This window comes from Canis lupus, chromosome 14, assembly GCF_048164855.1.
Source record: "Canis lupus baileyi chromosome 14, mCanLup2.hap1, whole genome shotgun sequence".
NCBI lineage: Eukaryota > Metazoa > Chordata > Mammalia > Carnivora > Canidae > Canis > Canis lupus.
In genome coordinates this window covers 31,847,396-31,869,784 of record NC_132851.1, presented here as the reverse complement: position 1 = coordinate 31,869,784, position 22,389 = coordinate 31,847,396, and the positions used below count along the sequence as shown (strand labels likewise).

General features: G+C 53.7%; 1 protein-coding gene and 2 long non-coding RNA genes across 20 annotated transcripts in view; 2 read left to right on the top strand and 1 right to left on the bottom strand.

Moving 5' to 3' along the window:
* LOC140603871 (uncharacterized) overlaps nt 1–13,518 on the bottom strand; it is a 61,541-nt gene extending 48,023 nt beyond the window's left edge. For 2 of the 4 annotated variants that reach the window (XR_012006848.1, XR_012006849.1), the window contains exons 1-2: nt 13,275–13,511; nt 1,824–1,929 (exon numbers count right to left, since the gene is read on the bottom strand). This is a non-coding gene — a long non-coding RNA (uncharacterized lncRNA). Of the gene's footprint in view, nt 1–1,823; nt 5,180–8,260; nt 8,471–13,274 lie in introns of all 4 variants that reach the window. The other 2 variants (XR_012006847.1, XR_012006846.1) reach the window with 2 other exon arrangements.
* LOC140603872 (uncharacterized) lies at nt 1,662–7,889 on the top strand. Its single transcript, XR_012006850.1, has 2 exons — nt 1,662–2,043; nt 3,361–7,889. It is a non-coding gene; the product is annotated as an uncharacterized lncRNA (long non-coding RNA).
* A 214-nt stretch (nt 13,519–13,732) lies between the features above and the next one.
* Nucleotides 13,733–22,389, top strand: part of ST3GAL1 (ST3 beta-galactoside alpha-2,3-sialyltransferase 1) — a 97,333-nt gene continuing 88,676 nt past the window's right edge. For 3 of the 15 annotated variants that reach the window (XM_072774581.1, XM_072774578.1, XM_072774584.1), the window contains exon 1: nt 13,735–14,074. The gene's annotated coding sequence lies outside the window, so the exon portion shown is untranslated. Of the gene's footprint in view, nt 14,075–14,965; nt 15,067–16,889; nt 17,689–22,389 lie in introns of those variants that run through there. The other 12 variants (XM_072774585.1, XM_072774582.1, XM_072774583.1 and 9 more) reach the window with 8 other exon arrangements.

The following is a 22,389-nucleotide window of genomic DNA, read 5'->3' as shown; positions in this document are numbered from 1 at the left end:
TGGGAGAAACTCAGAGCCTCTGCCGTCCTCTGTGGGTTCCCGGTGGAGTGGGGGTGGGGGGGCGGCGGTCAGGCTGGAACATAATCAGGGTGTCAGGTGGCAGGGGGGGTGAGGATGCAAGCCAGGCACCCGTGCACCCTCTCCCTGCCCGGGGTCTCATTTCTACAGAAGTCCCAATATTCTTCCTTTAGTCCGAGCTAACAGCATTTGCTGTAAGTTTATTTAGACTTTGTCACCCTGTCCCCAGAGAGTGGCACTGACATGTTTTCTTTTCGTCCTGGTATCACAGGACCAGATTCGTTGCTCATGGGTATTGGAATGACATCATTTTGACACCCAACCCTGGCACCTACAGATTCTGAGGAATGCATTTCTGCTTCCTGGGGAAGCTCAGATGGCCTCTTACGGGATGGCGACAACCCTGCTGTTCGGTGGAGATCGCCTCCTTTAAGGGCATAGTCTTGGATCGAGAGGGATGCAGATAGAAAAGAGGATGGGTTTATTGTTCTGTTTAATTCGTGTATCTTTGGGACACCTGGGTGGCTCAGGGGTTGAGCATCTGCCTTCAGCTCAGGGTGTGATCCTGTGGTCCCGCGGTCGAGTCCCGCATCAGGCTGCCTGTATTGAGTCTGCTTCTCCCTCTGCCTGTGTCTCTCATGAATAAATAAATAAATAAATAAATAAATAAATAAATAAATAAATGAAGGAAATGCACAAAGTGGACTAGGGCCCCCTCTCCCGCCCAACAACCAACTTCCAGCTGGGATTACACCCTAACAGCCAGGCACTGGAGAGGGGGCATCCGAGAAGGAGAGCGTGGTCTGGGGAAGACCACATTTAGTAAATGTTCAAGTTCACCAGCTCTGGGTCAGCAACTAGGCAAGGGGAGCACAGAACGATGGAGTGACACGCACCTGGCCTGCAAGAAGACACAGGCCTGTTGAGCGCAAGAGTGAGGTTATGTGTAAGGTACCCTGGACACTAGGGGAAGGGGTTCAAGAACACGCCTGGGAGAGCCAGGGGCTGTGTCAGGGCAGACAGTGCGCCACCTGAGGCTGCAGGCCAAGCAGTCAGCGCCTGCTGGACAAGATGCCAGGAAGCAGTAGGCAAAAATGCAGAGGCAAGAGAGAGCATAAGATACACAGGACACAACAGGGCTCTGGTACGTAGGAAACAAATTACGAGGAGGGAAGAAGGAGCAGGACTGGGGACAGACAGGCAGCCACGGGCAGTGCAGGAGATCTGCGTGCCCTGCCAATGAGGTGTCACGTCTTGCAGATGACGGAGATCACACAACAGCACAGTGAATGGGTCAGTGGGGTGTCCAGGTAGTCCTGACCCCATGGTGGTGTTGGTGTTCTCCTCCTTCCCCTCCTCCTCTCTCCTTCTGCTCCTCCCTCTCCTCCTCCCTCTCTTCCTCCACCTCCTCCCCCTTTCTGATCTTCCCTCTCCCTTTCTTTTTTTTTTTAAATTTTTTTTATTTATTTATGATAGTCACACAGAGAGAGAGAGAGAGAGAGGCAGAGACACAGGCAGAGGGAGAAGCAGGCTCCATGTACCAGGAGCCCGGGTCTCCAGGATCGCGCCCTGGGCCAAAGGCAGGCGCCAAACCGCTGCGCCACCCAGGGATCCCCCCCTCTCCCTTTCTTCCTCTCCTGCTCCTCTCTCCTCCTCCCCTACTCCTATTCCTCTCTTCTTCTCCTCCTCCCCCTTCAGCTCTTCCCTCTCCTCCTCCTCCTGTCCTTCCTCCTCGCCCTTTCTCCTTTCTCAATGGATCCTTACTGAATATAGTATAAAATCACGAGTTTATTCCTTTGTCTTACCAAGAAGAGCCTCTCGTAAACATCACAGACCTTGTTTGCACACCTGTTCAGAGTTTGAGGTCATTACTCAGCACATAACCCTTAGGGCCAGCACTGCAGGTGTAATCTGAAAAAAAAACACCAGAGCACACAGATCGAGGAGCCCTTGATGTGACTGGAGCTGGTGGATCTCAAGCTGTGTCCACGATCCACGGAGGGGATCTTAACGCTGCTGTAGCAGGTAAAGGAGGTCCAAGGGCCCCCTTCCCCTGCATTGAGGATATATTTATTTTTTATACCAGGGTTGTCTCCACCGGAAAATGTTGCTTGTCAGGAACAGAAATAGTCCACAGTTAAAAAGTAAGGAGGGCAAAAGGCATTCGGTGGAAAAGAATGGGTTCCTTCTACGTAAATGCAAGGAAAGCTCAACAACTAGCTACTACTACTAATAAACATGTATTGAGTATCTACTGTCTGTCACTATTCAAGAACTTTATGCTTATCAACGTACTTAATCTTTATAAAAATACTAAATACTAAAGTGGACACTATTATGGTGCTGATTTTATAGCTCAGAAAACTGAGATTCAGAGAGGTTACATAACAAACCCAAGGTCACACAGCTAGGTAGCATCGGAGCCTTGATGTGAACACACATAATCTGGTTTCTGAATCAATGTTTTTTACCACTATACTGAAAAGCCAGAAGCAGGAAGGTAAGGTCTAGTGCAGTGCTTTAGGGGGAAAGGAATAAAGAATGGTCGCTTCAGGAAGTGGCCTGCATGGTGGGCCCCAGGGTGGGACCCCTGCCACCTTGTAACTGAGGAGGCAGGGGTCCGGTGGCTGGGAGTCTCCTCAAACTACTTGGAATGGGGAAGAGCCATTTCTCAAAGCAAAGGCCGATAGGGGGTTCCACACAAGATTTACTGTGAAGCAATAAACAAAGAGAAAAGGGTTCCACTGCAAAAGGGGGGGAAAAAAGAATCCCCAGAGTCCTCTTATTTTGTATATGAATAAGTAAAAATAGGGAAAAAGCTAATGTTGGCATTGTGAGTTTTTATTTTTATATTATTTTTGTTGTGAGGCTTTTGCACATTGAAAAATGTTTTAATACGAAAATCACTAAAAAAAAAAATCTACTTTTGGGGCACCTGGCTGGCTCAGTCAGAAGAATACGTGGCTCTGGATCTTGAGGTCATGAGTTCCAGCCCCATGTTGGGTGTAGAGATTACTTAAATAAACTTAAAAAAAAAAAAAAAAAAAGCACTTTTCCTGAGGTCTCTGAATTCAACTTACAAATCTCTTTTAATCTAGACTATCATTTAGCAATTACTTGCAAGGAGTCTCTTGTTCAGTGTTTAAAGGACCCTAAATAACTTCAAACAACTGGTCCAGCTAACAGCTGGATTCATTAAATCCCCTCCCTTGTTTAAAGGGCTGTGACAAAAGGTGTTTAAAACACCGACTGATGGGATCACTCCACTTACAACTAAGTTTGAAGACTTGTGGGTTCTTCTAAACAATCAAATGTGGTTAACTTTCTAATTTTTTTTTTTAGTCTTTTCCAATGAAAATTCACAAGTCTGGATTACACCACTGCTCAGTGACGTTTCAAATGGGCATTATCAGGCTGATCGGACGCTATCAAAACATTTTCCTTTTCTTTTTATTACACCACATACTTCAAATACCAAACATATGCCGACTTCCCCACCGACGTTACTTTTGGGATTTACTTTCCCTTCACTCGGTAAAACTCATTCTAAACTTTGCCTGGGTGGAGAGGGGTCAGGCTAGGAGAATAACCAAGTTGTTTCAACTTCACAAGCAAGTACCGACCTAACCTCACGAACTTATCGACCAGAGATTACTGGCCAGAACACAAGGTCTGAGGGGCAAGGACAATTTTTTTTTTCTCCTTCAAGACAGTTGGCGCTGATTCAGGCTTTTTCTAGTTACTATGGCAACACGCAGCTCCAAGGCCACACTGTGCACCTGGGATCAGCTTCTACACTCCTGCCTCTGCATCTAGGCCCAGTGATCTAACCCCTTCTTAACCTGGCAGTAAGGATTGCTACTTGCCCCCAGATACCCATTTCCCACAGCACGTATTCCTGGGATAAGGACTACCCTTACCAGTGTCCCTTGCAGCTAGGTGGCTGGGAATGGCCTTGGGAATGAGATGTAAGAGGAAGTGGTGTGGGCAAATCTGTAGGAGAATGTCCTTAAAGGTAAAGGGCATGTTCTAATCTCCTTCTGAATGACTGGGATGAAGAGTTGATGGCTGGAGCCCAAGCAGCCAACCCAGACCAGGGAGTCACTTGGGGATGGATGGTGCGCCCTACTGTGAAACAACTGGCTGGATGGAGCCTGGGTCCCTAACCCTGTAGAATGCCACGCCAACCTCATGTACCAGGACTCAGAGAAAGGAAAGATTAGCTCCTGTCTGATTAAGCCAGTGCGATGTTGCGTTTTCTGCTGTCAAATCTCATCCTAACTGCTACCAACACTACCACCTGACTTACATAGGTGAAATCCCAAATTCTTCCCCCGACAACAGGATTCTCTGCCAGTCAGCTATTTTGCGGCCTGATGCAATTCCGCCTTCTTCCATGTCTGGTCATAGACGACAGTCCTAAGGCACCCCGACGACTTACAGGATTTTGCCTAACTGACACCCCAAATCAGTAGCAGATGTCACATCTCTTAAAACTGAGGCTAGAGCTCCCAACACGACGTCGAGGTAGATTCAGCTGCCTCCAGAATCATTAAAGGCAGATCATTAAATTAAAGCATCTAACATTAATTCATATTTTATGAGTCTGCAGTTCAAAATATATAGCTTAACACCAGAATGTCTAGTAAATCAATACACACGAAAACAGTAATAGCTTACTGTGCGCTTACTACGTGCATGGCTTTGTGAGCCACTGTCTTTAACCTTTCCAACATCCTAGTGGGTGAAGTGTGTCTTTATCCTCATTTTAGATGTAAGGAAGCTGCAGCCACGGGTTCAGCCCAAGCTCAGACATGCAGCCGCACCCCGCAAACAGCACGAAGTGTTAGAGGTACTCCTGCCTGTGTGCGGTCTCCCCACGGTTTTAAGCTTTTTTTTTTTTTTAAGATTTTTATTTATTCATGAGAGACGCAGAGACAGAGACAGAGACAGAGAGAGGCAGAGACATAGGCAGAGGGAGAAACAGGTTCCATGCAGGGAGCCCGATGTGGGACTAGATCCCAGGTCTCCAGGATCAGGCCCTGGGCTGAGGGTGGCACTAAACTGTTGAGCCACCCGGGCTGTCCTCCTCACGATTTTAATGATCAAGAGAGAAGAAAACAAAAAGATGCTTGCAGGTTCCATCTCAAGGGATGTTAGCCTATTCAAGTTAAAAAAAAAAAAAAAAAAAAAAAGGAAATTATTTCAGGGCTTCTTTGCCATTTCTCAGCACCATATAAGGCTGTCATCTTTATTCCTTTTAAATATGGAAACCTTCTAACCCTACCCCGAATTTGGATATAGGCTTGGTTTCTGCTGAGCAAAAGTAACTTGTTCTTCTTTGTGTGGGGGGGGTTGGGGGTGGGGAGGGGAGGGGCGGAGGCAATTGGAAAATTGTAAGACCAGCACCATGGGCACGTAGTTTCAAAAAGAGGCAATTATAAGGCTTTCTTTTCTCAGAGAGATGCCCTTGGCCTGGCGGAGCCCTGATATTTGGCAACTCCCACACGGAGTACTTTTCCATTCTCATCTATAAAACATTTGCAGGAATGTCGACAAGTATACCATGCATAAGAAAGATACTTAAATTAATAATGGCCATCATTTATTGAATGCTTACTAAGTACCTGGCACTGAGCTAATAACTTTTCATATGTAATCTTTCCCCCTTAAAACGACTCTGAGAGGTAGGTACCATCGGCCCATTCTGCAGACAAAACCTGGAAAGGGGTTGCCTGGGAGGATCAGTGGTTGAGTGTCTACCTTTGGCTCAGGGCCTGATCCATGGAGCCTGCTTCTCCTCCCTCTGCCTGTGTCTCTGCCTCTTTCTGTGTCTCTCATGAATAAATAAATAAAATCTTTATTTAAAAAAACAAGACAAAACCTGGAAGGCTCAGAAAGTTTAAGTCATGGGCAGGCACACGGGTCCGGAGCCCCAGGCCTCCCTCCAGCAAGCAGGTGGGGCTGCCCTTGGACTTCGCCGCCTGTGCTCTTTCCTTTAATTCCCCAGGTGAAGGCGCTGGTTCTTTTTTTTTTTTTTTTTTTTTTTAGGGCGCTGGTTCTTAAATGTCAGAAAACCATGATACAGACCATCTTCCATCCCTAAAGAGCCCGCAATTTCTTTTCAAGAAGCAAAGTGTTAACCTTGGGCTCCTTGACATATCTCAAATGCAGCAATTGCATTCTGCTTGTTTCGACTTTACTCAGAAGCGGAATCCTTGGAAGACATCGTAGAGTGAAAGGTTTCGGTTGCAAGGACCCTTAAGATTATCTAAGCCTGTGGTTTCCATCCTGGGAACACTCTGTCCAAACGGCAACCCAAGTGGAAGCGCACGCACAATTGAAGCCGTCTTTGTCAGCTCCCTCTCTTACCCCTTCGTGTGGTTCTCTTTGCAAGTAACTTCCATAATGATAATTAATCATGGATACTAGAATATCTCCAGGATCCACGCACTCAATACATACTTGCCAAATGGATTAATGGACGTGGGTACCCATGTGCAATCCCCTCGGGTCTGACGGAGCATAGTTTGAAAACCTCGCTCTAACTCAACCTCCTCAAGACAAGAAAGCAGAGGTCAGAAAAAGGATGCTCACAGCCACTGACAAGTCAGGTGGCTACACAGTGGCAGAGCCAGGCCTTGGGGTTAGAACACCTCATCAGAGAGACTTTGTCCATGGCCCTGTTGGGATTTATGGTTGAAGGGCCGAGTAGGATGTGTCCACCCCGCCCCTGCAGCTGTGTTACAAAAGGAAGTTGTTCAAAACTGCAGAGTCCTGGACCCTGATCTGGGGCTAGTGAATTGTGACTCCCTTGGCAGTGGGATGCAGGACTCTGTGCTTAGAATAAGCCTCCTGGAGTCATCCTTGCACATGCCGAAGTTGGAGAAGTGGACTCTCCAAGGGTTCCTAGTCTGGCCCCAGGATAACTGGCGATGTAGCTGCGTTCCTTCTCCTGCTTGGGGCCAGAATGAAGAGCCACAGGCCTACCTGGCAGGCTATGTAGAAGGTCATGTTCTTGACTGATTTCTTCTATAACTATTTACTGACAATTACCATGTCCTCAGGGTTCCAACCTTGTTCCTCTTCATTTTCCATGACATCCTCATGTAGGGACGCCTGGGTGGCTCAGTGGTTGAGCGTCTGCCTTTGGCTCAGGGTGTGATCTGGGGGTCCCAGGATCAAGTTCTGCATCGGGCTCCCCGCAGGGAGCCTGCTCCTCCCTCTGTCTCTGCCTCTCTCTCTGCTTCTTTCATGAATGCATAAATAAAATCTTAAAAAAAAAAATTCCCCATGTGATCTCACTCACACTTGGTCTCTACCACCACGCTTGCCTGGGAATCTAGTCCTGTAGCCCAGTCCTAAACACACAACTACCTGTGGCCTGACACTCTTCGGTCACTCCATCCACTCCCTTGTGTATGGACTGGCTTGTGAGTGCTCGCAGAATAGAACATGAGGACGACGCTACGTTACTTTAGGAGCCAGGTCATGAAGGGCATGTGGCTTCCACTTGGTCCTCCTGGGTGGGATGCTCTGTCTCAAAATCCAGCCTCTGCCTCAAGCAGCCTAAGCCACCTGGACATGCTCCGGTGGACAGAGCCCGGGGAATGTAGTCTTCAAGTCAACCCATCCCCATCCCTACACCTAGGAGGGAAGAAGCCTCATAGGACCCCAGCCTCAGCCACTGAACTTAACTGCAGCTTCCCTGACATGTGGGCCATAAGATAAGCCCACCCTGGGAGGTTCTATCCAAATTCCTGAGCCCCAGAATCCTTGATCAAATGCAACAGCTACTATCTCATGCCTCTCGTTTTTGGGGATTAAAAAAAAATATGTACTTCTTTATTTGAGAGAGAGAAAGCGAAAAAGAACACAAGTAAGGGGGAGGGGCAGAGGGTGAATGGGAAGCAGACTCCCCACCGAGCAGGGAGCCCAATCCCAGGACCCTAGGATCATGACCTGAGCCTAAGGCAGATGCTTAACCAACTGGGCCACCCAGGTGCCCCTGGGACCCCTGGGACCCCTGGGGGATGTATTGTTATGCAAGGATCAGGAACTAGAACAAACTGCAACCAAATGTCCCGCAAAAAAAAAAAAAAAAAAAAAAAAAGTGAAATGTGATGTGGGCCAACGGTACTTTCTCCTTCCCGAGGTTCTGTGTTTGGAGATGGCCACCATCCACCCAGCGTTCGTTGCCGTCGCCCTGGGGTTCCACGTAAAACAAATCTCACTTTGGTACCTTCAAGAAAGAAGGCTGAGTTGCCGCGTGTTTCATCCCACAAAGCCAGGGATCCGAGGGGAAGATGCTGCCAAGCGCTGAATCCACAGCTCAGCACTGCCTTCAGGGATCCGAGATTTTTCTAGCTTTCAACCCAATCGTGCCAACGCTCGTCTTGCCATGAGAGATGGCTGTTGCCTCTTCAGATGCCTCGTGCCCATCTGGGTGTGTCTGTGGGTGTTAAACTTGTAGCTCTGGGCGAGGAAGGAGGAGGAGATAGGGATCGGGGTGTTCCCCTCCTCTCACCACCCCTGACCCACGTGGGTGGGTTCTGCTGGTTTCCTCTCCTCTGAAATGCATCTGCCTCTGCCCAGGCTTCTGCGCCTTCCTCAGGTCAGACCCCTGACACCTGGATTATTGTTACGATCACTGCCTCCAGTCTGGACACCCTCCTTCCCCCGCCGCCTCACAAGGCTGCCTGAGTGGCCTGGCCAGCATGCGAGGGTCCACATGTCCCCCCATCGCCTCTGCTCAGATGTGAAGTCCCTGAGCTCCTAACGGCTCTCAGGGTAAAGCCCAGACCTGCGAGGCTGTGGATGAACTGGATGAGCTCATGCGTCCTACACACACTGCACACGCCCCTCTGCTCTCACCTACCTCATCCTGAGATCCCGGGCCACCTGTCCCCAGGAGCTACCCCGTGGTGGAGGAGGTCATCGAGAGGAGGTGACCGCCAGCTGAAAGGAGAGCTGGCCCGGGGCAGGTGGAGGATCTTCACCCCCTCCCTTGTCCTTGGAATACACACACCACCTCTCCTGCACCCTGTTCCCCCAGTGGGAGCCGTTTTCAGGGACACAGCCTTGAAAAAGCCAGGGGTCGCTGAGACCTCCTGGACAGTGTATAGGACGGAACCTCATTAAGGCCTCTCTATAAACTTTTAACAGTCTAGAAGGCAGGTTCAGAGATCTACTCATCTTGAGGCACCCAAGATAAGACTTATTAAGTTCTCTTGCTTATTAAACCTGCCACTCACCATCTCTTTTGTCCGTCTCTCCCTGTCTTCTGTGAGTTGGGCCAGTTTTGGATTTTACCCCAAATGTTCCTGAGCCTGCAAACCAACACCCTCTAAGTGCCCAGCTGCTGGCCTATCACAACACTGCCCCAGTGTGCTGAAATTACCAGGACTTCAGTCCCCGCTGCCAATCTGTGAGCTCCTGGAGGGTGGGGACTGTGTTGTGTCCACCTCCATGACCCCAGTACTTAGCACAGTGTCTGGTGGGTCAGGGTCGGCCCTAAGTATCCAATGACTGTTGTTCTGGGCAGAGGAGGAGAACACACACAGACACGTATACACACACACACAGCCACTTGAAGAAGCAGCAGAGACCCAAGGGATCCTCTACAAGCCAAAGAAGGCCAAGGACTACCAGGAGCCACCAGAGGCTGGGAGACAGGTACGGGACTGATCCTCTCTCAGGGCTCCCCAAGGGAGCCAAACCTGGTGGCACCGTGATTTCAGACTTCTGGCCTCCTGCGTTGTGGAAAAATGAATTTCTGCTGTTTTGAGGGGCCACCCAGTTTGTGGTGATTTGTTACAGCAGCACTAGGAAATGAACACATCCAGGAGGGCTGGATCCAAGGACAAAAGCTTAGGAGCAATAGTCATCCTTTATGGGTCCATCCTGCAGCCTAGAACAGCAAAGGCTCTGTGGATACAGTGAGGACTGCTAGGAATCAGAGTTCTTGCACACCAGGTCTCACACGAGATCTCAAGATCTTTATTTACTGCAGGGGTTGGGGAGCCCCATGATGGCTGTTAGTGACATCTTCACCGGCCCAGGAAGATGGAGACCCATATTGATTCCAAGGACATAACAACATGTCATTTAACCAGAGCTTCTGGACTGAATCGTATCTGGTACACAGTGCTCATTAAGAGAAATAATGGGAGAAAATGAGGGAGAAATCCACGTTGGGACCACATCAAGGAGGACCTCCACTGCTAGGCTCAGAAGTTTGGACTTGTATCCTTAGACAATGGGAACCACTGATGTTTTAAGGATTTTGAGCTTTGGAATGCCTTGCAGCTTTGGAAAAAAACTAATCTGGCTATAGATCTATCAGTTACTTGCATCTGGCAGCAAGTAACAGCACCATGACCTAACGTGGCTTAAACAAAAGAACTGCACTGATAAATACAACAGAAAGTCTAGAATTAAGCTTTCAGGGATGGTGTGATCAAGGCTCTGGGTCTTCTAAGCTTCAATTTGGCTCCCCTCATGGGCATAAGATGTCTTTCAGAGGGAACTGAGTAACTGAGATCAAAATACTTTCATGTTCATGTACAGTTGGAAATAAAGAGAAGCTTCCCAGGACTCTTGAGGCCTCCTTTCCTAGAAGACACAAGTATCTTTCTCTTTTTATCTTGTTGACCCAAACAGAGATTAAATCTACAGTTTCCCCGAGCCAAAATCTGGCAAAGAGATTAGGATGGTCATGATTGGACAAGATTAAGCAGCTGCCTTCACATGGATACTGGGTGTAACATATGTTAGTGTAGAGTGTGTGATTCTGTGTTAGGTCTGCTGGCTCAAAGGCCCTGAAGACTCCCAGGGTTGGAAGGGGGTTGAAGGGTCATGCATCCTGCATTCCCTGTGATGCAAAGTGTACAGCTCTCCTTCCACATGTTCACTCTTGGGGTGGGTACATGCTGCCCGGGCAGCCCATTCACGGCTGGATTGCTGACCCGTGACCCAGCGAGGCCTGCCAATCCGATTCCTCTTTCTGGAAAAACTAAAACCCAGAATAGATGAGTAGTGGAAAGTGAAACTGGAGGGAGTGTTTTGACAGTTGTCGTGACATAGAGGGGCCAAGGCCACAAACACCAGGAAAATCAGACGGCAGCCCCCAGGACTTAACAGAAGAAGACTGTGGGCAGGGAGAGAACAGAGCAGAGACGGGGCAAGAGGAGGGAGAGGAAGGGCGGGCTTCTCTCTCAGGGAAGGAGAGACACGGGGCTGGAGCCAGAGCCAGAAAGACTGGCTGTCTCTCTCCTTCCAGCTTCTGTCATTACATCCCTCGGTTATTTCTTTTTCTCTAGGGAAAGCCGGGCCCCCCAAACCACGGTAAGTAAAGCACTGCTCCAAACCAACTGCCACACGCGCAGCAGCTCTGAACTCCCCACTGACGAGCCAGGCAGCCTTTTCTGCCCAATCACCCAGATGGCATCAGGGCCCATTAGGCTCCTTCCATTCTGTTGTGTGAAGAAAGGGGGTGGGGGGAGGACGAAATCAATTACCTTCACCATTATTACCCAGAGCTTTGCAGTAGCTCTGAACACGTGGGGGTGGGGTGGGGGGTGTGTGTGACCATTAAATCAATGTCAGGGCTCCCTGGGGGGATTTACTGCGCAGACACTCCCAGTAATGACTATGGCTGCTATTCCTGGGCAGGGCACGCCGCCGGGAGACACACTCAGGGTGACAATGAGGGATGCCCTCACACACACCCCTGACACACAGCCCCGGATGTGGGCTCCTGGGAAAGGTCCAGGGGCCTCAGAAGTGCTATCTCTGCAGCATATCACAACACTAGAACAAACAGGAGCGAGGGGTGGGGGTGGGGTGGGGGGGTGGGAGAGGCCCTCTCTGTTACCTGGTAAGAAATACACTGAAACAAAAAGTATGTGGGCCAGAAAAGGCCTTGCCAGGTTAACCCAGCGAGACTAGGAAAAGGTGCATCTGATGCACATCTTTTTATAGATAAGGTGATGATTTATGCATGTTTCACCATAGAGTCACTTAATTAGGAATTCCCATCTCACTGTGGAGTCACCTGGGGGAACTGCCAAGAACCCGAGGCTGAAATTAAGAGCTGACTTTGGTTCTTGGCTGCAAAGTGGAACAAACAGCTGGATGATCGGGGGCCACTTACTTGCCCAGTCTGGTCTTCTCTCCAGGCTCTGCTAGGATAAGACGGTACAGTTCTAACCCCTAAGTAGTTTACTTTCTAGTGGTGCATTCTCTCACTCTCCTCCTCTTTTCCAGTCTGCTCCTTCTCTACCTCTCTCTGTTCTGAAAAGCTCCCGTTTCCCCTCCCAAGGCTGCGAAGTCTCCTGAACCAGCCTTCACCCATTCCCTGGGGCAGGCCACCTCCTTTTTGCAGGGGGAGGCCCATCATCTAAACAGGACTTTCACTGGGCACTTCCTATATGACCAGCATAGTTTTAAGGGTTCAACATGTACGAATATACTTGATTATTACAAAACCCGATGGGCTAGACAGTTATTAGGCCTATTTTCACAGAAGAGGAAACTGAGGCATGGGGCTACCTAAGCCAGGATTCTCTAACCAGCCTAACTAAGGTCACACATCCAATGAGGGCAAGGCAGGATCCGAAGCAGGAAGTCCCATCCAGCGGGCCCTGGTCTGGAGCACACACCACAGCCTCCCTCTAATGAGCGATGTGCTAGGGAGCTATCCCCTTTTCCACTGCAAAAGGCTGACCTCTCCAAGGGAAGCGATGGAAGCTAGAAGAATTACGTGCCCCCTAGGCCACACTGTGCCTCCTTTTCTTAGCATCAGCTCAAAGAAGTTTCAAAAGAGGGTGCAGTCCCCGCAAGGGGATAAAAGCTGTACAGTCACGTTTTGTTAATGCTTCTTAAACCTTGTGTCCAGCATTTTAGCCTCCAAGACTGGCATTCTGTCTTCCATGCCCCCACTTCCCCATAAAGGAGAAAGGGCAGCCTTCCTCCCCCTCCCTCCCTCCCCCCGCAAACCTGAGCCCCAAAGGGAGCCGGGTCCCCGAGGCCCCCGCCCCAGGCCGCCCTGGACGCGGGCCCTGCGTGGAGTCCCGCTGCCTGGCGCTGGCCCTGCTCGGCCCCGCGGCGCAGCCTCCGCATCTGGGAGGAAAAGAACAGGCGGCGGGGAGGCGACCCAGGGCGGGGGCCGGCCGCGGTGGCCGCTGCGCCGCTCGGGCCTCCCGGGGGCCCCGGCCCCTCCCGCTCCTCCCCGCCCCCTCCTCCCCGAGTCCCACCTCGAGTCCCGCGCCCTTAGGAGGAGGTCGATGGCTTTGCCCGGTCACCGGCAGGGATCGGCCCCTTCTCGCTGCGGTGCGCGCCCATCTCGGGCTCTTCGGGGCATCCCCGCGGCTTCTCGGGGTGGGGACGGGGGGGGGGGCGGTCGCCTCCCCCCCGGGGCGGACCCCACGAGCGCCCCCGCGGCCCTGCTCCGGCCCTGCGAGCTCGTGGGCGGCGGCCGTCCCCGCGGAGCCCTCTCGGGGCGGCGATCCGGGCCCCGCGGCGCCTCCCGCGGCTCCCCGGCTCGGCCTCCCGTGCACGTGGCTCCGGAGCTCGCAGGAAGCCCCGAGCGAGCGGAAAGCCGAGCCGGGAGCGGGCGGCGGGGGCGCGGGGGGCGCGGGGTGGGGAGCGCGCGCGGGGGGCGGGCGCTGGGCGGAGGAAGGGGAGGGCCGCGCGCCGCCGAGGCGCCCGCCCCGCTCCGGCGCGCCCCGCTCGGCCCCGGCCGGCCAGGGAAGCGGCCCCTCCCGTTACACCCGGGGGAAGGTGCTCCCGAGGCCGCTCCCATCCTCACCCCGCCTCCCCGCTTCCCCGGCCCCAGCCTCCGCCGGCGGAGCTCCACTATGCCAGACAGTTTCGACACTTTGCAAAGACAAAGACCAGAGGGAGGAGGTAGGGGAGGAAGAGGAGGAGGGGGGAGGAGGACGGAGCGATGTGAGCGGGGAAGGGGCGAGTGTTCGGGACCCCCCCTCCGTTCTCGGCGGAGCCGCCCCCTGCCGGTGCCCCAAGCCGCGGAAACTCCAGCGCGCCTCCAGATGCGGTGAGCGAGCGCGCCGCCCGGGTGCGCGGGGGCTGCGTCCGCCGGAGTTGGGGCTCGGGCAGTTTGCGAGTGTGTCCTCCGAGCCGAGCGGGGACCTGCCCGCGGCCGGGGGCGGAAGCGGTCGGGAGGGGTCTAGGAACGAGTGACGGCGCAAGTGGGACCAAAGCCCGCCCCCCCGCCCTCCTCCCCGGGCGCCTGCGGGGAGACACCCGTAGGGAGACCCCCGGCCCCGGCCCCGGCCCCGGCCACGGCGTCACCCGGGTCGCCGGGAGAGGGCGGAGGTGCAGGAGGAGGCTGTGATCCCAGGAGCCGGGCGCTGGGACCCGCGCGGGGAGCCCGCGGCGGGTCCGGGGCAGCGGTCCCCGGAGTGGCCCCAGTGACATTGCACCGGCGCCAGGCTGGAGCCTCCCGGGTCGGGGCCGCCAGAGGGCGAAGCGGCCGGCGGGGCCGCGGTAGGAGGGGTCCCGGCTCCGGGCGGCTGGCTGGGGCGCGGGGCGCGGGGCGCGGGGCGGGGGCGGGGGCGCGGGGGCGCGCGCCGGGGCTGCCGGCGATCCGGTCCGGCGGCGGCGGGACGGGGTTGCACCGAGCCTCCTCCAGCCCCAGCGAGCGCGAGGAGCACCTCCGGGAGGTGGCGGGCGCCCCCGGGGACGGTGCAGAAGTTGGCGCCCGGGACGTGGCGCGGTGGGCAGGGAGGGATGGGGTGGGCGCCGGGAGCGCGGCGGGGGTGGCGGGACTCCGGAGCCCGCCCCAAGCCCGTTAGGCGCCGCCGCCGCCGCCGCCGCCGCCGCCGCAGCGCAGCGATCTGACAAAAGTTAGCAACTTGCCCGCGTTGCCGGGGTGTGTGACCGGCGCGGGGCACGGGCCGCTCCCTGGGGGGGCGCAGCGGCGGCGGGCGGCGGCGGGCGGCGACCCCGGGCCGCGCGCGCAGGGGGCCACGGCTGCACTCGGAATCGGGACCGTGGCGCAACTTTGAGCTCCTCCTTTCGCTGAGCGTGAGTGTGTTTGAGCGTGACCTTGCGGGAGGAAGCGCGGCTCAACTTGAGATGGGGGTTGAGGCTGCGCCGGGGCTGGCTTCTCCCTGCCCCGCGCGGCCCGCTGTCCCGGAGGGCGTGCAGGGAGGGGTGCGGGGCGTCGGCAGCGTCGCCGGGGTCCGCTCCGCGGCTGGAGCCCCGGGTCCCACCAGCCGGCCATCGCGGGGCTCCCGGGGGTGCTCGGCGTGTGGACACGTGCGCGCCCCAAAGTGCGCGAGCCGTGGGGGCTGGGCGGGTCACTGCGTCTCCGGGGCGCGCGGGGAGGGGGGCCCTGCGTGTCCCGCAGCGGGAGACGGCCTCGGGGCGCAGGAGGGCTGCAGGCGTCCCGCCCGGCGTTCACGTGCCCACCTCCAGGAGGGGCTCCTCGCCCCGCGGATTTGGGCCCGGATGGTCCCCCAGGGGACACAGCGAGCGCCCCCCCCCCTCACTCTGAGGTGTGTGTGCTGGGGACGGGTGCGGGGTGGGGTGAGCGCGGGGAGAACGAGATGCGCAGGGAGCGAGCTTGTCCCCAGCCTAACACACAGTAGGGGAAAAAGGCTGTTTGCAAAGGCCCCCCCCCGGTGGAAATGCGCTGGCGGGGCCGGGGAGGCCCCTTCCCTCCCCCTCCTCCTCCCCATTTCCACTACACGATCCGCGTTCATCCACCCAGTCCGGCCCTTTAGGCTCCCGGCCGTGCCTTGAGCACCTACTACGTGCCGGGTTCGAAGCTGAGCTGTTCTTAGAAGCCGAGGGCGGAGCCGCCTGGTGTTCTTTGCCCGGAGCTGCGTAAGGGCGCGCGGGACGCCCGCAAAAGGCAAGGTGCACTGCCCCCTGCCGGCCGCGCTGGAACCTGCCGCCCGGCCCCGAGGTGGGGAAGGGGCTCGGGCCACAGGGTGGGGGGTGGGGGTGGGGTGCCCCCTGCACCTCCCTCAAGGTGCCCCCTGCACCTCCCCTTCCTGCCCCAAACACCCCGGCCCCCGGCGCGGCCGGTTTCTGAAATCCCGTGGTTGGCTGAAAAGACCCATTGGAGTTCCCCATTCCCGCCTCCCCCGCGCTCGCCCAGGCTCCCGGTCTTCCATCCTCTCCTTCTGTGAGGTTCAGGAGTGAGCCTTGAACTCCCCAAATCTCAGTTTCCCTATCTGTGAAATGGGGTCATGACTGTTCCCTTACAGATGTGCTGCGCGGAGCGTCACGTATCATTGTGCGAATGTGCGTGCACGTGGGGATATACGCGTTCACCTGTGACTGACTACCTGTGACTTCGGATCCGGGAAAGGAATCTTAGAAAGAAAAATATTTTTGCGGAATAGATAAATAACAGAAAGGGGAGGGGGCTCCTTCCTCTTCCGCCTTTGAATAGCCCCGCAAGCCTGGGAATGTGCGGCCCCTACGTTCTGCTACCCCAGTGTTTGCTGTGCAGGCTGTAGGGTGGGGACACGGCCAGGGCCTGGGCAGAAGCAGGGTCTTCCCCTCACCTCCTGGGGTTGGCAGGCCCCAGGCCTCCTCTTGAACGCTGCCCTGAGAACAAAAACAGGAAGTGTTGCCAGAAGTGATGGCAGAGGGTTTCTTTAGGGGGCGTGGATTCTGCTCCTCCAGGCTCTGCCCCAGTTGCGGAAGCTGACTTCTGAGCAGCCTTCTTGCTGACCTCAGGGCTGTGTTGGCACTTCACGGCACAGGCTGGGCATTCCCCGCCCCCCCCCTCGCCCCCCCCCCCCCCCGCCCCCCCCAGCCGGGCTTACCAGCACCCCTGCTGATGGTGGGGACCTGCACATATTGGCTGTCTGGAGCTGTCCCCTAGGTATGGTGGGGGGATCCATCTGTGGGCCTGGCGGTGAGCAATCCTTTCCTGGAGTCTCGGGTTTTTGTGTGGCTTTGTGCCAGGCAGGTCTGAGATATATATATATATATATCCACCAGTCATCTCCTTATCCTGCTTCCTAGTAAAGCCTGTATGCACCAAGGACGAACACCACTGGCCAGTGGAATTGCTGGCCAGGTCACAGAAAAGTCTAGAATAAGGCTCACAGGCACTTTGTTCAGTTGTGGAACACATGGAAACTTCATACACCGCCCCCCTCCTTGCAGACCGGAGGATCTGAGAGCTCTCTGCTCTAATTTGGGCACAGGCGCCCAACCTTGGGCCCCAGAGGAAGCCTGTTCTACTCCCAGGGCCAACGCTCAATTGCTTGGTAACTTGGCACCCACACTGTTCCAGGCTCTGGTCTCAGTTTCACTCTCTGCAAAATGAGAGGCTCGGAGTTCCGCTGACATGGCCTCGGGGCCGTTAAAACCTTTCTTCATGAAGACAGCCTGCACCCTTCCTGCTTCTGCTCCAGGTCCATCCTCAGAACCTTCCAGAAAGTCCTGGCACGTCAGATAACAGGGCCAACCGGGCAGTGACGCCCCACCCCCCCGCCCCTTCCCTTACTCATAGAGCCTGCTCCAGACTCTCAGAGCCCACACCCACTTGGTGAAGTCATTTGCCAGCAATTCTTCGCACTGGACATTGAGAGGTTTCAGACCCCAGAAGTCTCAGGCGCTGGGTCTGAAAGTGGGCAGAGCCCAGGTGACATTTGTGGAGACTCTCAGTGGTGCGTATAGCCGGTAAGAACTGTGGTGACTTCACCAGAACCAATTCTGCTCCCACTCCAGAAGCTGAGAATATTCATAGAAATCATTTTGTTCAATCTTTCATACTAATGAAAAAAACAAAAACAAAACTGAGGCCTAGGGAGGGGGGATGGAAATCACAGAAGGCTGGGTGACAGAGCTGACCTAGAACACTCGCTGCTCTCCTAAACTCCAAATAGGTGAGTCCTCTGTTTGCCCTTCCCCACATCTGTATTCTTTTCCATACACCGAAGTCTCCATTTCCTTATTTGAAACCAGCGTTCCTTGGGAAGCCTGGGGCTTTATTGTTTCTTGGGTCTTGTTGTGGGTCGCGTTGTTTTGATTTCGGCTGCACCAACATTTATTAGGAACTCAACTATGTTCTAGTCACCAAGCAAGATGCTGGAAATAATAGGGTTGGAAGAATATGAGATCGATCCTGCTTCCTTTCCCTGCTCCCACCCACCCCCAGAGGTCACAGTGTGGTGCGGAGGTGCATGGGTGCGTGAAGAGTATGTTGCGGTGTGGGTTGCACAGGGACACACGCGTGTGCTGCGGGAGGGCCGGAACCGAGAAGGGAATGGATTCCTCTGCCTTGTGAGACCCACCGAAGGGAGACCAGGCCTGAATAATTAGGGGGATCAGACTGCGGGGAAGCAAAGGTATATTCTAGAATGCAGAGAGCTGGTGTCTAGTGTGCTGTGCACCCTGCGCGCCCAAGAAAAAGAAAGTAAAGTAAGAGCCCAGGCGTAGGTCTGTTCTGCATGGTGCAGGAGCGAGGGAACTGGGATCTGGGGAGGGGTGGTGTCAGGGATTTGGCCCCAGTCCTGTGGCATGTGCCGATCCCTGGCTTGCTCTGGTGGGATTTATTGCTGCTCAGCCCGAGCGCGGGATCCAGAATTGTGATCTTCCAAGGGTTACGGGCGTTGCAGTGATAGCATGTGAGATAGGGTAGCTGCTTTGCTTTCCCTTTAAGAAAATAAAACTCAGTGCTTTATCTTTAATCCTTGTCCTTCTACTTGATCTCAGATTTGAATGGCTGCCTAGGTGGGGAGACGGGGAGATGGGGTTAAAAGCCTGGCAGGCAGCTTGGGGTGTGGGAGGGGGGTGCGCACCGTGCCCAGGTTTTCAGGCACAGGATGGTGTGAGCTCGAGCAAGCCCTGCCTGCACTTGGGGGGCTGGGCTGAAGGGCAGGTGGGTGATTATCTCTGGACGCAAGGTGAGGGGTTGCGGTCCTTGCACCTGCACAGGACTGTGTGGTTGGGTGGGGGGTGCGAGTAAGAACCTGAGCAGGAGGGTTAGATCGGTAAGTGCTGATGGCTGGAGGCAAGGTATCCAAACAGAGCATGTGGGAAATGGAAGAGTTGACTGAAAGGCAGAAAGTTCTAGAAAGCTCACGGAAAAACACTTGATGTGCAAGGCTGGTGTTAATGTTAAATGGTCTGTTAGTAACTCCCACTGGAAGGAGGGAGGCCGAATCAGCGGGTGAGAGCAACAGCTTGCTTTTCTCATTCCTGCGGATTGCGTAAAACTGAATTTCTCTATCCCTAGGGCTCGACACTGGGAATTACCAGGAGCAGGGATCGCTGGGGGCGGAGGGGAGTGTACAGTGAAGGTGCTGCTGGCCCTGAGCCCCTCCCAGGTGTGGCCCGACTGGCTCAGCAACTGGTGTGACCTGTGTCAATGTCAAAGGCACCCGGAGGGGACTGGGTCTGTCACGGTTTACCCTGGGACGAGTGTCAGAGACAGGCCTCTAGTGTCAGGGTATTTCCTACTGAGTCAGGTGGGTCCAGGCAGGGCAACCACTGGCCTGGGACTCAGAACTCCTCGCTCCTGGTCCCGATCCCATTTCACCAGCTCCTGGCTGAGGACCTTGGGTGCATCACTGAGCTTCTTAAGTCTCCCATCCCTTCAGCAGGTGGATGGCACTTTGGAACTCCCACTCTGCTCGGGAGCGTTTTGGGCAGGGGGGAAGGGGGGGTGCAGGATGAGGCCATGAACCTGCCTTATTGATAATAAATACCGTAGTTTCTACTTTTTAATAAGCATTTAGGGTATGCCTAGAACAGTGGCAAGTGTTTTAAACATCAGATCCATCCGGGTGCCAGTAGGAAACATGCCCTCGCGAACAGAGCAGAGTTTAATAAAGGGACTGTGTATAGAGTGGGGAGCGGTGTTTAGAGAAGTCCACCAGGGATGAACAGGACCTGAGCCCAGTTACCACTCCCCACCATCCTCCTATCCCCGCCCCCCAAGGCAGATGGATGGATGGGTGAGGGAACCCAGGAGTGTGGCAATAGGGACAGGAAAGAGCCAGGAGGATAATGCCCCGTCCTGCCTGCTTTTCACGACCCTGGTGTCACTGAGAGCTGAGCCCGCCCAGCGGCCAGAGGTCAGGGAGTTCCTTGTCGGAGCCTCTCAGGGCCTGGACAGACCTGGGGGGTGATCTTGCACTCACTTGTCATCTCCTTTGATGTTGCAGCAGCCAGGGGCCTGTGAGGTCACAGGATCCACAAAAGACAGACCTGGAGGCAGGAAGGGAGCCATGTCCATGTCGCTGGTGGCAGCCCAAGTTTTAACCATTGTGCTCGGTTGTCCTAGTAGACACAAGAATCAAGAGTAAGATATTACTAAGAACTTTATGTTTTCGGGACGCCTGGGTGGCTCAGTCGGTGAAGCATCTGCCTTTGGCTCAGGTCATGATCTTAGGGTCTTGGGATCCAGCCTCGTGTTAGGGTTCCTGCTCAGCAGGGAGTCTTCTTCTCCCTCTGCCCCTCCCCAACCCCATAGTGCATTTGCTCTTTCTCAAATAAAAATTTTAAAATCTTTATTTTTAAAAGATTTAATTTATTTATTTTCATGAGAGAGAGAGGCAGAAGTATAGGCAGAGGGAGAAGCAGATTTCCTGTGGGGAGCCCAATGTAGGACTTGACCCCAGGACTCCAGGATCACACCCTGAGCCGAAGACAGATGCTCAACGCTGAGCCACCCAGGCGTCCCTAAAAATCTTAAAAAAAAAAAAAAAAAAAGAAAAAAAGAAGACTTTTATGTTTTCAATAGCGTCTTTGAGAAACAGAACAGCCTCAGTATTAAGGCTTCGGGGGTCTGAGGCTTTCCCTTGTTCCTTGGGGATCACATTATTTACCTTTCGTGGGTCTCAGTTTCCTCTTTTGTCATGGGGATGATACTCAGTACAGCTGATGTGAAAAATAAACAAGTCCTTCAACAGATATCAGCTTTTATTCCCAAGAGGACCAAGGCTCAGATGTGTGCTGCTGGGGGTGGTTGTGCTTCCCTGTGTCCTTAGAGCCTCTTCCATACTCAGGTAATTCTGTTCAATATTTTTAAGATTTTATTTATTTACTTATTTATGAGAGAGAGAGAGAGAGCGAGCATATAAACAGGGGGGAGGGACAGATGGAGAAGCAGACTCCCTGCTGAACAGGGAGCCTGATGCAGGACTCGATCCCAGGATCCTGAGATCATGACCTGAGCCAAAGGCAGATGCTTCACCGACTGAGCCACCCAGGTGCCCCTGTTTCAATATTTTTGTCTTAAAAGTTGTTTTCTTCCAAAAACATCTGGGGATGTTTGGACCATTTCTTCTGACTGTGTGTGTGTCTGTGTGTGTGTACGTTTGTGTCTGTATATTTTTTCCTCCTCTAAAATATGAAAAATTTATCTAACCAGGTCTGACTCTGGAGCCCTTGAGAGAATATAAAATACAAATTAAAAATCTCAGTAATTCAGGGAAGTTGAAGGAAAGAACATTCATTCTACATTATTGGTGGAATTAAAAAGCGGGGCAGGGGGCGTTGCAGATGACTTTTGGTATAGGTCCACCTATGGGTATGCAAAGAAAATCCTTCCTTCACCAGCTACCTTCAAAGAATTGAAACCCAAATAGATATCATTGTCATCAACTTTGCTACATTAAAAAAAGAAAGAAAGAAAGAAAATCCATTTGAATCCACGTTGAACTAAAGGAGCAGAGTGGCTAAAAATCCCCTTCATGAATATTTACTTAGCAGAGGGCTCTTGAGAAAAACCCAACCAAAAAAAAAAAAAAAAAAAACCCACAAAAAAACAAAAAACAAAAACAAAAAGAAGAAAAAGAAAAAAGAAAAAAGAAAAACCACAACCAAAGCAAACCCAGCTTCTTCTCTGAGAGGGTGAAATGACTCCAAAATATTGTTTCATGCTCAAAGAGCCTAAAACAACTCCACATGAAAGACGAAAATCCATCTAATTGGGCATTTACCTTTTCAGAAATAAAAGGCTCAGCAGAAAGAGAAGAAAAGGGAAAGAGAAAAGAAAACCTCTTTCCTTGGAAGACTAGACGGGAGCCCAAAATAAACCCCCCGATTCGCTTGGCCCAGTAACGAAGGGCTGCGATCCCCCCTCCCTTTCTTTACTGCGCTGTTGCTGTAATTGCCTCAGAGAGCCACCAGCGCCAGCGGTCTGAGAGCTCAAACCCCTCCCTGCTCAAGCCTCCCGACCTCTGTGTCCACAGCCATTGGCGTCTGCAGCCCTGACCCTGTTTGGACTCCGCTCCAGCTCCAGGAGGTGCCGTCCTGGGAGGAGGGTCCAGCCCCATGTTGCAGAGGAAGTGACTTATCCAAGGCCACATGGTCTCTGCACGCGGATCTTCCTTCCGCGCACCCGACATTGCCATGCTTCCCATGGCCTAGCTG